The sequence below is a fragment of the Muntiacus reevesi genome, chromosome 1 (genome assembly GCF_963930625.1).
Source record: "Muntiacus reevesi chromosome 1, mMunRee1.1, whole genome shotgun sequence".
NCBI lineage: Eukaryota > Metazoa > Chordata > Mammalia > Artiodactyla > Cervidae > Muntiacus > Muntiacus reevesi.
The window spans coordinates 126931239-126945238 of record NC_089249.1 but is presented as its reverse complement, the minus strand read 5'-3'; the positions used below and the strand labels follow the sequence as shown (position 1 = coordinate 126945238).

At 39.9% G+C, this 14000-nt stretch overlaps 1 non-coding gene across 1 annotated transcript; it reads right to left on the bottom strand.

The window, feature by feature from the left end:
* Positions 1-677: 677 nt before the first annotated feature.
* On the bottom strand, positions 678-784 carry LOC136156697 (U6 spliceosomal RNA). Its single transcript, XR_010661184.1, has one exon. It is a non-coding gene; the product is annotated as a U6 spliceosomal RNA (small nuclear RNA).
* Between the last annotated feature and the right edge of the window lie 13216 nt (positions 785-14000).

The window sequence follows — 14000 nt, the reverse complement described above, 5'->3', positions numbered from 1 at the left end:
TAGCAGCCATCCTGACTGGCGTGTAATGGTACCTCACTGTGGTTTTGATTTGCATTTCTCTGATAATGAGTGAAGTTGAGCATCTTTTCATGTGTTTGTTAGCCATCTGTATGTCTTCTTTGGAGAAATGTCTGTTTAGTTCTTTGGCCCATTTTTTGATTGGGTCATTTATTTTTCTGGAATTGAGCTTCAGGAGTTGCTTGTATATTTTTGAGATTAATCCTTTTTCTGTTGCTTCGTTTACTATTATTTTCTCCCAATCTGAGGGCTGTCTTTTCACCTTGCTTATAGTTTCCTTTGTTGTGCAAAAGCTTTTAAGTTTCATTAGGTCCCATTTGTTTATTTTTGCTTTCATTTCCAATATTCTGGGAGGTGGGTCATAGTGGATCCTACTGTGATTTATGTCGGAGGGTGTTTTGCCTATGTTCTCCTCTAGGAGTTTTATAGTTTCTGTTCTTACATTTAGATCTTTAATCCATTTTGAGTTTATTTTTGTGTATGGTGTTAGAAAGTGTTTTAGTTTCATTCTTTTACAAGTGGTTGACCAGTTTTCCCAGCACCACTTGTTAAAGAGGTTATCCTTTTTCCATTGTATATTCTTGCCTCCTTTGTCGAAGATAAGGTGTCCATAGGTTCGTGGATTTATCTCTGGGCTTTCTATTCTCTTCCATTGATCTAAAAATATGGAACGCTTCACGAATTTGCGTGTCATCCTTGTGCAGGGGCCATACTAATCTACTCTGTATCGTTCCAATTTTAGCATACGTGCTGCCGAAGCGAGCAGTGCACAGTGTTTTTACTCTCAAGTAGATATTTTTCATATCTGGGACTGGGAATGAAGGGGTTCAAGAGATGGGATTAACTGAGAATCCTAAGACTTGGAAAATATGAAACTTTTGGGATGAGGGTAGGTTTCTTTTTTATTAATTGCCTTCTTTATATGTCTATTTTCTAACAAAGTAAAAATAAATTTGCAAACATCTTATGGAAACTGTGCGAATGAGAGATCCTGAAAAGTTTCTAGAAAGCAAGGAATGGTAAACCATGTTTATTACTAATTAAAAATACAAATATCACTTTTTACTTAGTACAACCATCATTTTAGTTAGCATTAAAAGTGACTTCTGGGTGCAGCCCCACCCCAACCTAGATCCCCCACCCCCCTCACCCCAATCTCCTCCACTCCAGGCCTGTCAAAGTGTGCCCCACTCCTGGGCAGCCCCACACCCCCTACTCAGGAGCACCATGCTCTCCCCTGGGCAGACCTCCTCCCCTCCCTCCACAGGACTGGGTGCCATCTCCAGGCCACCCCGCCCACCTCCTGCGCCCCATTGTCCCTCTGGTTGAGTTCCCCCAACTCCCAGGAACATGCGCATTGACCAACCCACCTCTGGTGACCCCATTTCCTTGTCCTCTCTTCTCAAGTCCCTGGGCTCTTCATGCCCTTTGTTAAATAGGATCCCCTCTTCTCACCCACCCCATCCTACATAATCACAGTCGCTCAGCCCCCAGGCCCTTGCCAGCCAGTGGCTGAGCCCGGCTCTGGCCAGGCAGATCCACCGGCCAGAAGGAAGGGCAGGTGCTGGGCCTCATCAGAGGGCCTGGCTGCTGGGGCTGGGGTACCAATTTGCCTTCCCCACATCACAGTTCCTAGGAAAACATTAATCTGAGAACTGCTTGAGTATGATGACAATTCGGTTGGAAACCCATATGCCCAGGCCGGGGCTTCTGAGGGTCTTTATTTCTGTGTGCCATCCTCAGCAGAGGGTGGCAGGTGTGTGTGTGTGTGTGTGTGTGTGTGTGTGTGTGTGTGTGTGTGTGTGTGTGTTCATTTTTGTCTGTCTCTTCAGAAACTTTGGGTGGGGTCGTTTCTGTTTCCTTCAGCAAGTTGTTCCTGTTTTGTGGTGTTTATGGGGAGAAAAGTTTAGAACTATCCAGAGGTTCCTGTTTGAGAGGTCGCTAAGAATACAAGGTCAGTTACAAGCCACAAGGTGGCCAGCAGGCATCCAGGTGTGACCCACACAGCCAGGGTCAGTCTCTGCCTCTGCATTTGTGCTGAAGTATGTATGTGTGCACATGCACATTTCCTCTTTGTGTGTGTGTGTTTCCTCTTTGTGTGTGTGTACGTGTGATTCCTCTTTACCTTACTCAGATTTTCTGATTTTTCTGTAATGAACTTGCTTTGCTTTTGGTGAGGGTGGGGCAGAGCTAGGGATAAGGAAGCATAAACTACAATAGAAAGAACACCAGTATTTTCAAGTTTGGATTTTAAAAAGTCTCAAAATCCAAGAAAAGAAAAATGAAAAAGAAAAATCTGACGTCTTAGGATTCTGCCTAGAACTTTTTTTCCCCCTTTTCATAACAACTTAAATTTCTCAGCTAATTGTTTTCCTACCAAATGCTTTCAGAAACGTAACCCTCTCAACTGGGGAAATTCTATTTCACTCTAGCTTTTACAAATTACACTCCCTCACTGATTAAAGCCAACATGAGCATTGGCACAGCCCACTTCAGAGTAGTAATTATACAATAGGGCTAGTTAAACATTTTATGTCTTTTTTTCCTAAAAATATTTGACTCAATTCTTGAAGGAAAATTTTCACAAGTTAGAAGTGGAACCCTTAACTGATAATGGATCCTTGGTGGTGGTGGTTTAGTCACTAAATTGTGGCTGACTCTTTGTGACCCTCATGGACTGTAGCCCGCCAGGCTCCTCTTGTCCAGGGGATTTCCCAGCAAGAATACTGGAGTGGGTTGCCATTTCCTTCTCCAGGGGATCTTCCCCACCCAGGGTTGAACTCCAGTCTCCTGCATTGCAGGTGGTTTCTTTATGCACTGCGCCCCCAGGGAAGCCCAGAGGGGCCTTGTGTGCTGTGTGTAGTCGCTCAGTCGTGTCTGACTCTTTGTGACCCCATGGACTGCAGCCCGCCAGGCTCCTCTGTCCACGCGGATTCTCCAGGCAAGAATACTGGAGTGGGTTGCCATGGCCTCCTCCAGGGGATCTTCCCAACCCAAGAATTGAACCAGGGTCTCCTGCATTGCAGGCAGATTCTTTACCAGCTGAGCTACGAGACCTTAATATTATTTAAAAATTAGTTGCTGGTTGGCAGAGTTCCCTCACCTGTCTGCTTGCATCTCTTACAAGCATCCTATATTAATAAATCTATTTCTTGCTTACTACTTTGCCTCTCGCTGAATTCCTTCTGTGCTGAGACACAAAGAACTTGAGGGTTAGTTAAGTCCAGACAGCAGACCTGAAGATCACTCCACAAGGTAAAGCAACTCATTGACCTATTTGACTTGGCCCTAGGCATGCTTGGTACAGAGATTTCCTCTTCTGAAGGATTCTGACATAACTCCTTGGGGGAAAATATGCATTTTAGTTGGCAAACACCAGAATCACTGAAATCTGTTACTACTAAGTTACAATTCATTAAAATTTGGAAGGATTTCAGAAAAAAATTTAGTTGCTGGCTTATATAAGTGTCTTCTCATTATGTTTGAAGAAGGTATACATGATGACCAAGCGGGATTTATTTTAGGAATGCAAGACTGGTTTAGTATTTGTAATTTCTCCAATACAGCATTGTTCTCACCTTCTTTGTGTTGTTCTTGGCAAATATTCTACAAATATACTCCATTTTTATATGTTATGGCCAATACATTACATACACGTTGTTTTATACAATTGCTTCCTAAATCAGTTAAGAGAAAGGGAGAAGAAATACGATCTGCATTGTCTTTTATAATTACATAATTACCTCATCCAGGGCTCTTTGTTCATGTGGATTTGAATTACTCTCTGAGGCCACTTGCTTTCAGCCTTAAGATCTTCTGTTAGTGTTTCTTATAAAGTGGGTCCACTGTCAACAAATTCTCTCAGTTTTGGTTTACCTGGGAATGTATATTTTGCCTCCATTTTTGAAAGCTAGTCCTGCTGAATACAGGATTCTTGGTTGACAGATTTTTTTCTTTGATTACTTTTGATATCTTATCCCACTGCCTCTGGTCTCCCTTATATCCAGTTATAAGTAAATTGATTTTATTGGGGTTCCTTCGTAAATGATGACAACAAGTAGTTTGTCTCTTGTTGCGTTCAAGAATTTCTCCTTGTCATTGACCATCAGCATTTTTACTATGATGTCTATAGATCTCCATGCTTATCCTATGTGGAGTTTGTTGACTTTCATGGCTATATAGACTAATGTTTTTCAATAAATTTGAGAAGTTTCCAGCCATTACTTAAAATTTTTTTTTTCTTCTTCTTTCTCTCTTTCTTCTCCTTTTGGTACTCCAGTATTGCATTAAAGTGAAAGTGGAGTCACTCAGTCGTGTCTTTACGACCCCACCGACTATAGCCTACCAGGTTCCTCTGTCCATGGGATTTTCCAGGCAAGAATACTGAAGTGAGCTGCCATTTCCTTCTCCAGGACATCTTCCCAACCCAGGGATTGAACCCGGGTCTCCCGCATTGTAGGCAGACGCTTTACCATCTGAGCCACCAGGGAAGTCCACCATGAATTTAATGGTGTTCCACGTTTCCTGAGGCTCCGTTCATTTTCCTTCATTCTTTTTTCTATCTATTCTTTCTTCATTCTCTCTATTCTATTTAATTATATCTTTATCAATCTATCTTCAAGTTTGCTAATTTTTTTCCACCTGTCAGTTCAGATCTACTGTTGAGCCTCTCTAGTGAATTATTTCAGTTATTGTCATTTTAGCTCTAGAATTTCCATGTATTTGTTTTTCATAAGTTCTCTGTATTGACATTCTCTATTTGATGAGACCTGATCATCATATCTTCTATAATTAATCATGGTTTTCTTTTGCTCTTTAAAAATATCTATACTGGCTGCTTTGAAATTTTTGTCTGTTAAACCCAACATCTGGTTGCTTCACATGCAGTTCTTATGCCTTCTTACTTTCTGACGGAGGGGTCATACATTATTTCTTTATACGTTTTGTTATTTATTTTTTGAAATTAAGCATTTTCAGGCAACTCTAGGTACTGTGTCTCCACTTTCTTTTTGGACTTGTTATTTATGTTTGCAGGCTTCCCACGTGGCTCACTGGTAAAGAATCTACCTGCAATGCAGAAGGTATGGGTTTGGTCCCGGGTTGAGAAGATCCCCTGGAGAAGGAAATGGCAACCCACTTCAGTATTCTTGCCTGGAAAATACCATGGACATGAACAGAGGAGCCTGGTGGGCTACAGTCCATGGGGTTGCAAAAGAGTCATACATGGCTTAGCGACTAAGCAACAATATTTACATGTTTAGAGACTGGCTGAATAATTTAGTGAAGTCTATTTCCCCCTGTGATGGAAAGCCTCTGTTATTGTTCTTCAGAGGATGCAGACTTGAGTATGCTCAGTCACCCTGGGATGACAGTGGTTTTAGTAAGGCTTTCTTTGTCTCCCTGACCGCACCCTGCCATTACTTTACTGACTGACACAACACCCTTGGGCCATAAAGTGCTCCACAAACTGATCCAATCAGATTCTTCGAAAGAATAGTACTGAAATCTTGTTTGAGATTTGTTCTGACCCCAGGGTTCCTCTCACTTGTGTCTTTTCTCTCTCAGGCAAACTAATGATGGCAGGTGGGAACAATATTGCCAGTCTTTCGAAGTGACACCCCAACTTTCAGAGATGAGTGCTGCTGAGGTGGGGACAATTTGAGAGTGACCCCAGATCTCCTCAGCTCGTCTCTCCCAGCATGGAAACTCTGCCAATCAGCGTAATGGCATTGAAGGCTCCAGGCTTCTCAGCTGTGCCACTCCCAAGGCAGAGCCTCCATCCTAATTCAAGAGTAGCAGAAACCATCCCTCAACTGTCCCTTGTGTGTGTATGTTAAGTCACTTCAGTCGTGTCCAGCTCTTTGCGACCCTATGGACTTAGTCCTCTAGGCTCCTCTGTCCTTGGAGATTCTCCAGGCAAGAAAACGGGAGTGGGTTGCCATGCCCTCCTCCAGGGGATCTTCCCAACCAGGGATTGAACCCGTGTGTCCTGCATTTTCTGCATTGCAGGCAGATTCTTTACCACTGAACGACCAGGGAAGCCCCCAACTCTCCCTTGCACGCACTCAGAACTTAGCCTCAGCAAGAGATAACAGGACAGTATGAGAAATACTTGCATCCTGCCTTCCTAGGAAGATAATCCTCTGACTGGATTATAATTCCTCCCATTGGAGCAACAGGGTTCTCTTGGCTGTGGTGGTCTGGAGTGGAATTTCCATCTCACTGAGTTGGAAGAGGGAGGGATAGTGTGGGTCTTGGTTCAAATACCACAGATTCTCACTATTCTTATAAAATTGTAGTGGCTTTCCTTGAATAAATGTTTCTTTCTTTATGTGCTATAGGCCATTAGAACAATTTCCAGAGACTTTAAATAGTTGTTTTAAAAAATAATTTGCACCAGTTTCATTGGGGAGTGGATCTGTGGAGCAGATCATTACTGTCTCATACCAGAGCCTCATAAGTTTTAAATCCTAATAGATTAAAAAAAGCTTCTTATAAGGGTGATTGGTAGTTGCTTATAATATGTTTTAATTTTTTGCATTAGTGCAATTTTTTAAGATGCCTAAGCTAGTAATGATGTATTTTAACAAGTTTCTTTGGAGAAAGACTGTGAATGTGCCTTTATTCATTTTTTAAAATTTATTTTATTTTTTTATTCTTTTTTTAATGAGTAATTTTTTGTTTACTTCTGAAGTATAAGCTGAAATAAAGTGTATATAATAAATAGCACTCGAGGGTGGTCTATTTAAAATACGATCCACTAATGAAGGAAAGCAAGACGTTGGTGAGAAGAATACTATTAAGCATCAGGTTTTACTAATAACTAACATTTGTGACCTTGGGTGGGTGGTTTAACTTCCTTGCTTTAGGTGTTCCTCATTGATAAAATAAAAGTTTTAGTAAAACAGTCTCTAAGTCCTAGGACACTTGAAAATATTGTATTTCTAAGAAGGAAAATTATGGAGTGATAACTTCCAATTTTTCTTTTAAAATTATTTTGCAGCGGGTCAAATTTTTAAAATTAGGGTATGATGCTATCTATAATGTATCTATAGAAAAAGATTGGAGGGACTTCCCTGGTGGTCCAGTAGTTAAGATTCCATGCTCCCAATGCAGAGGGCCCAAGTTCAATTCCTGATCAAGGAACTAGATCCCACATGCTGCAACTAAAGACCCCACATGCTCAACAAAGACTGAAGATCCTGCATGCCACAACTAAGACCCTGCACAGCCAAATAAATAAATAAATATAAATTTTAAAAAGGAAGAAAAAAGACTGGAGAAAAAGAAATCAGAATATGTAATGGTGAAGTTTTGAGATGGTGGGATTAAGGATAACTGTTGCCTTCATTTTAATTTTTCAATTTATATGCTACAGTGTTATTTTTTCATGTTTTAACTAATGTTTCCAAAACCTTGGATAAAATGTGATGGAGTAGTGAATATTAATTTATCAGCTAAAGAAAAATTAAATTATGTATAATGTTAAAAAATTTTTTTCAAGGAGCATATGCTACATTTATAGTCAGAGAATTGTTTTATAGTGACCGGTGTTTAAAATCACATGGCATTAAGCAAGAGAGAGGACAAATGTCTTTGGAGGTTGATTTGCTTGTCCAGAGTCATACAGCCAGTATTCATTCAACACATTTTGACTGGTATCTGCTCAGATGTCAGGTGCTGTTCTGGACCTGAGGGAGGGAGCAGTGGACACAGACAACTAGACTACAATTCCAGCCTCCCTTACAATTAGGTGTGGCTACCTAAGTCTCCTCCAGGAAATGTGAGCGGTGTGCTATCTTTTAGGGAACACAGAATCCAGCTTGCTTTTCCTCCGAAGTCAAGAATTAGAACACTGGAGACTTCCCTGGTGGTCCAGTGGTTAAGACTCTGCACTTCCACTGTAGCGGGTGTGGGTTCAATCTCTGGTCAGGGAACTAAGATCCCACATACCGGTAAGCTAAAAAATTATTAGAACATCTTTAGGACCCCAAAGCACCATGTGTACTCTTTCCAGGACTAACCTCTTCCCTCCCTTACAGGTAACCAGTGACCTGATTTTACAATAATCTTTTTCTGGCTTTTTCTTCTGTATTCCTGATATAGTTGGTTTGTATGTTTTTCAGTGTTCCTTGGTAAGATTCACATGTCCTTTAGTGTTTTGCTGTTCCTTAACATGTCTATGAGATTTATCCATTTCGTTGCCCGGAACTGGAGTTCATTTTTATTGCAGGATACTATTCCACTTTATAAGCACACACCACCTACCCAAGATGGATATTTGGGTTGTCTTTGGGTCTTGCTTACCGTGTACAACACTGCTGAGAAAATTCTTGTCCATTGCCCTCGGTACACACGTGCAGAAATTTCTTTAGGGTAAATACCCTGAAGAGAAAAGATGTATCTTAGGATGTGTCCAAGTTCCCATGATAATTTCTGTCCTCCAAAGTAGTTAATATCATATTGTCAGGGTGCTTATAAACAGAAGGTAAAAACAGCATCTCACCATGCTCTTCTGCATTTCCTTGACTACCGATGAATGAGCAGCTTTTCACACGGTTACTCTGCTCAGCGGTGTTCTCTCTTTGGTGAAATGAAATGACTGTCCCTGACTTTTTCATTTGTTGTTGGGTTATTTCTGTTTTCTTATTGTAGTTCTGTATATTCTGGATATTAATTACTTGTTGATTAAATGTGTTTGCAAATATGTCTTTCAGGGTTGTGGTTTGTCTTCTGGGTTTTCTTCATGACATCATTTGGTGAATAGAAACTCTTAATTTTTAATGTAATCTGGTTTCTCAATCATTTCTTGTATGATCTAGATTTTTTGTGTCTTCAGAAATCTTTACCTACCCTGAAGTTCAAAAAGATCTTCTTAATATTTTTAAAAAAGTTTTCAAGGTTTTAAAACTTTCACTTTAAAAATATTAATCTGCCTAGAAGTACTTTTTCTGTATGGTATGAGGCAGACCTCCAGTTTCATTATTTCCACCTGAATATTCCTTGGTGGCTCATATAGTAAATAATCTGCCTGCAAAGAGGGATCTCCGGGAAGATCCCCTGGAGAAGGGAATGGCTACCCTTTCCAGTATTCATGCCTAGAGAATCCCAGGGGCAGAGGAGCCTGGACTAATATATTTACTTTTCACTTTCAACCAGTTATCACAGTACCATTTATTCAACAGACCATCCTTACCTTGGTTGATCAGCAATGCCACCTTGGGTATTTCATCCTTTGGGAAACCAGGAATCTGGGAGCAAACATTGTGGTGGTTCCATCAGATTTCAGCTCTGGGTTCAGGCAACAGGGAACTTGAGCTGGAGGAAGGGAGTGAGGGGAGGAGGAGGTGGGCAGAGGGAGCAGCAGGAAGGAGGTTGCAGGGTGGGGGCATCCAGTGAGCACTGTGGTTGGAGCCCCAGCCCAGTCTGAGCTGGAGCACATGCTTACCTTTTTTTAAAAAAATTCAAATTCATGATTTCTAAGGAGTTTATTTTTCACCTATTGTTGTTTTCAAATTCTCTAAATTTTATTTTTATTTATTTAAAAATTTTATTTTTTATTAGAACATATTGTTTTCATTTAAAAGTTTTCAAAGTATCAAAATAAAATTCATTTTATCATTTTATTTTAAAAAGCCCTCATTTAGTTATTAGACAAGTGTTTACTGAGCATGTGGTATGTACATCACTGTTGCAGATGTGAAGGATACAGTCCCATCACTAAAGACCTTATGTTCTAATCATGGAAGCTAAAAATAAAAATGTTTAAAAATAATGTATTTTTTGGATGATGATAAGCTTTAAGAAAAAAAAAGTGGGATAGAAACTGACTGGTAAAGAAAGAACAGTGCAGCCAAAGAATGCCTCTTTGTGAAGAGTGACATTTGTACTCAGACCTCAGTGACGCAAAGGGGGCGGCTGTCCAAGACCTGGTAGGAGAGCATTTAAGGCAAAAGGAATAGCAATTATAAAACTCCTGAGATACAGGAACCATTACTGAAAAGAAGAAAAATACATTTAAGATTTACATCTTAATTTTCAAACAGTGCTGATATAATGTTTCCTAATTCATTCCCAAGAGGCAGAAGACAATGTCAAAAAAAGAAAATGGAATTAGAAAATGTCAAGGTATTGACCTCTGATCCTGGCTTTCAGGCTATAGAATCTAAATTAAATTTCTTTTCAGGCTTGTTTTGCCTATTTGTAAATGGAGAATATTTATCTCTTCCTAATAAAATAAGATACTATATTAAGAATACTAGCTATGGACAGGATGATATTAAAAGAAAAGTTTACTAATACACTTTAAATTACAGTAAGTTAAAATTTATATTTGGCTGAAGTTTTTCAAGTGAAGAATTTAAAGGACGTATGGTTCTATAGCTCTTAGACTGTTGATTCATAAACGGGAGATAATATTCCTACACATTTTTGGAACTTGAAATTCTTACCTTTTGAAAATAAAAATAAAGTACAGAAAAGATTTACAATCAAAAAGTTTTTAAAAAAACATAAGTATTTTATGGTGGAAGCAATTTATTTTGTAGTCTTGGTTTCAAACTTTCTATACCACTTGACCTTACATTATTTCCCCCCATTAAGTCTTTTCAAAGAGTTTTTTCTGTTGAAGATACTATATTTATTAATAAAGATAATTTTTAATATATCAAACAATGCACCTGCATGTCAGCTACTGATAAACAGAGTGTAAACAACTAGAAAAAAAGAACTTGTTTAAAAATTATTCTCAATTATCTGTTTGAGGATGTGTGAGTTTTCAATTAAGGTCCACGAATCAAGGCAAATTGGAAGTGGTCAAACAGGAGATGGCAAGAGTGAACATCAACATTTTAGGAATCAGCTAACTAAACTGGACTGGAATAGGCAAATTTAATTCAGATGACAATTATATCTACTACTGTGGGCAAGAATCCCTTAGAAGAAATGGAGTAGCCATCATAGTCACACAAAAGAGCCTGATATTCAGTACTTGGATACAATCTCAAAAACAACAGAGTGATCTCCGTTGGTTTCCAAGGCAAAGCATTCAATATCACAGTAATCCAAGTCTATGCCCCAACCAGTAATGCTGAAGAAGCTGAAGTTGAATGGTTCTATGAAGACCTACAAGACCTTCTAGAACTAACACCCCAAAAAGATGTTCTTTTCATTACAGGGTACTGGAATGCAAAAGTAGGAAGTCAAGAAACACCTGAAGTAACAGGGGAATTTGGCCTTGGAGTACAAAATGAAGCAGGACAAAGGCTAATAGAGTTTTGCCAAGAGAACACACTGGTCATAGCAAAACCCTCTTCCAACATCACAAGAGAAGACTCTACACAAGGACATCCCCAGATGGTCAATACCAAAATCAGATTGGTTATAAGATGGAGAAGCTCTATACGGTCAGCAAAAACAAGATCTGGAGCTGACTGTGGCTAAGATCATGAACTCCTTATTGCTAAATTCAGACTTAAATCGAAGAAAGTAGGGAAAACCACTAGACCATTCATTTAGGTATGACCTAAATCAAATCCCTTATGATTATACAGTGGAAGTGACAATAGATTCAAGGAATTAGATCTGATAGGCAGAATGCCTGGAGAACTATGGATGGAGGTTCATGACAGTGATCATGAGAAGAGGTTCATGACAAGAGGCAGTGATCAAGACCATCCCCAAGAAAAAGAAATAAAAAAAGGCAAAATGGTTGTTTGAGGAGGCCTTACAAATGGCTGAGTAAAGAAGAGAAGCAAAAGGCAAAGGAGAAAAGGAAAGATACACCCATTTGAACGCAGAGTTCCAAAGATAGCAAGAAGAGATAAGAAAACCTTCCTCAGTGATCAATTAAAAGAAATAGAGGAAAACAATAGAATGGGAAAGACTAGAGGTCTCTTCAAGAAAATTAGAGATACCAAGGGAAAATTTCATGCAAAGATGGGTTTGATACAGGACAGAAATGGTATGGACCTAACAGAAGCAGAAGATATTAAGAAAAGGTGGCAAGAATACACAGAAGAACTGTAAAAAAAAGATCTTCACGACCCAGATAATCACAATGGTGTGATCACTCACCTAGAGTCAGGCATCCTGGAACGTGAAGTCAAGTGGGCCTTAGAAATCATCACTACAAACAAAGCTAGTGGAGGTGATGGAATTCCCATTGAGCTATTTCAAATCCTGAAAGATGATGCTGTGAAAGTGCTGCACTCAATATGCCAGCAAATTTGGAAAACTCAGCAGTGGCCACAGGCCTGGGAAAGGTCAGTTTTCATTCCAATCCCAAAGAAAGGCAATACCAAAGAATGCTCAAACTACCGCACGATTGCACTCATTTCACATGTTAGCAAAGTAATACTCAAAATTCTCCAAGCCAGGCTTCAACAGTACATGAACTGTGAACTTCCAGATGTTCAAGTTGGATTTAGAAAAGGCAGAGGAACCAGAGATCAAATTGCCAACATCTGTTGGATCATCAAAAAAGCAAGAGTGTTCCAGAAAAACATCTGCTTTATTGACTATGGCAAAGCCTTTGACTGTGTGAATCACAACAAACTGTGGAAAATTCTTAAAGAGATGGGAATACAAGACCACATGACCTGCCTCCTGAGAAGTCTGAATGCAAGTCAAGAAGCAACAGTTAGAACTGGACATGGAACAACAGACTGGTTCCAAATCAGGAAAGGAGTATGTCAAGGCTGTATATTTTCATCCTGTATATTTTAACTTATATGCAGAGTACATCATATGAAATGCTGGGCTGGATGAAGCACAAGCTGGAATCAAGATTGCCAGGAGAAATATAAATTACCTCAGATATGCAGATGACACCACCCTTACAGCAGAAATTGAAGAGGAACTAAAGAGCCTCTTGATGAAAGTGAAACAGCAGAGTGAAAAAGCTGACTTAAAACTCAATATTCACAAACTAAGATCATGGTATCTGGTCCAATCACTTCATGGCAAATAGATGGGGAAACAATGGAAACAGTGACAGACTTTATTTTCTTGGGCTCCAAAATCACTGCAGATGGTGACTGCAGTCATGAAATTAAAAGATGCTTGCTCCTGGGAAGAAAAGCTATGACCAACCTACACAGCATATTAAAAAGCAGAGACATTACTTTGCCAACAAGGTCTGTCTAGTCAAGGCTACGGTTTTTCCAGTAGTCATGTATAGATGTGAGAGTTGGAGCATACAGAAAACTGAGTGCTGAAGAATTGATGCTTTTGAACTGTGGTGTTGGAGAAGACTCTTGAGAGTCCCTTGGACTGCAAAGAGATCCAACCAGTCCATCCTAAAGGAAATCAATCCTAAATATTCATTGGAAGGACTGATGCTGAAGCTGAAGCTCTGATACTTTGGCCACCTGATGGGAAGAACTGACTCATTGGAAAAGACCCTCATGCTGGGAAAGATTGCAAGCAGGAGGAGAAGGGGACGACAGACGATGAGATTATTAGATGGACATCACCAACTCAATGGACATTGGTTTGAGTAACCTCCGGGAGTTGTTGATGGACAGGGAAGCCTGGTTTGCTGCAGTCCATGGGGTTGCAAAGAGTTGGACACGACAGTGACTGAACTGAGCTGAAGACTATTCAGGAGAAGGTGGCCTAAGTCGATTAACAGGGCATTTTTCTCTCCATACAAAGTGGACAACGAAATAAGCAGCCTAAGTTTCTGCACACTGAGGGGATTTCCCTTCAAGAAGTTTTTCAAGGCCACTCAAAGTGGAATGTCATGCAATAGCTTTCCGTTTCTGGCTGGTGCCAGTAATACTGTGCAGATTCAGGCTTGTGTTTTTTCCTAACCAGTCTTTACTTGGCCCCAGTATCACCATATCGTTTCTATTTAATAGAATGTGTGTGTGCATGCTCAGTCTTGAAGTCATGTCTGACTGTTTGTAACCCATGGACTGTAGCACACCAAGGTCCTCTGTCCTTGGGATTCTCCAGGCAAGAATATTGGAGCAAGTTGC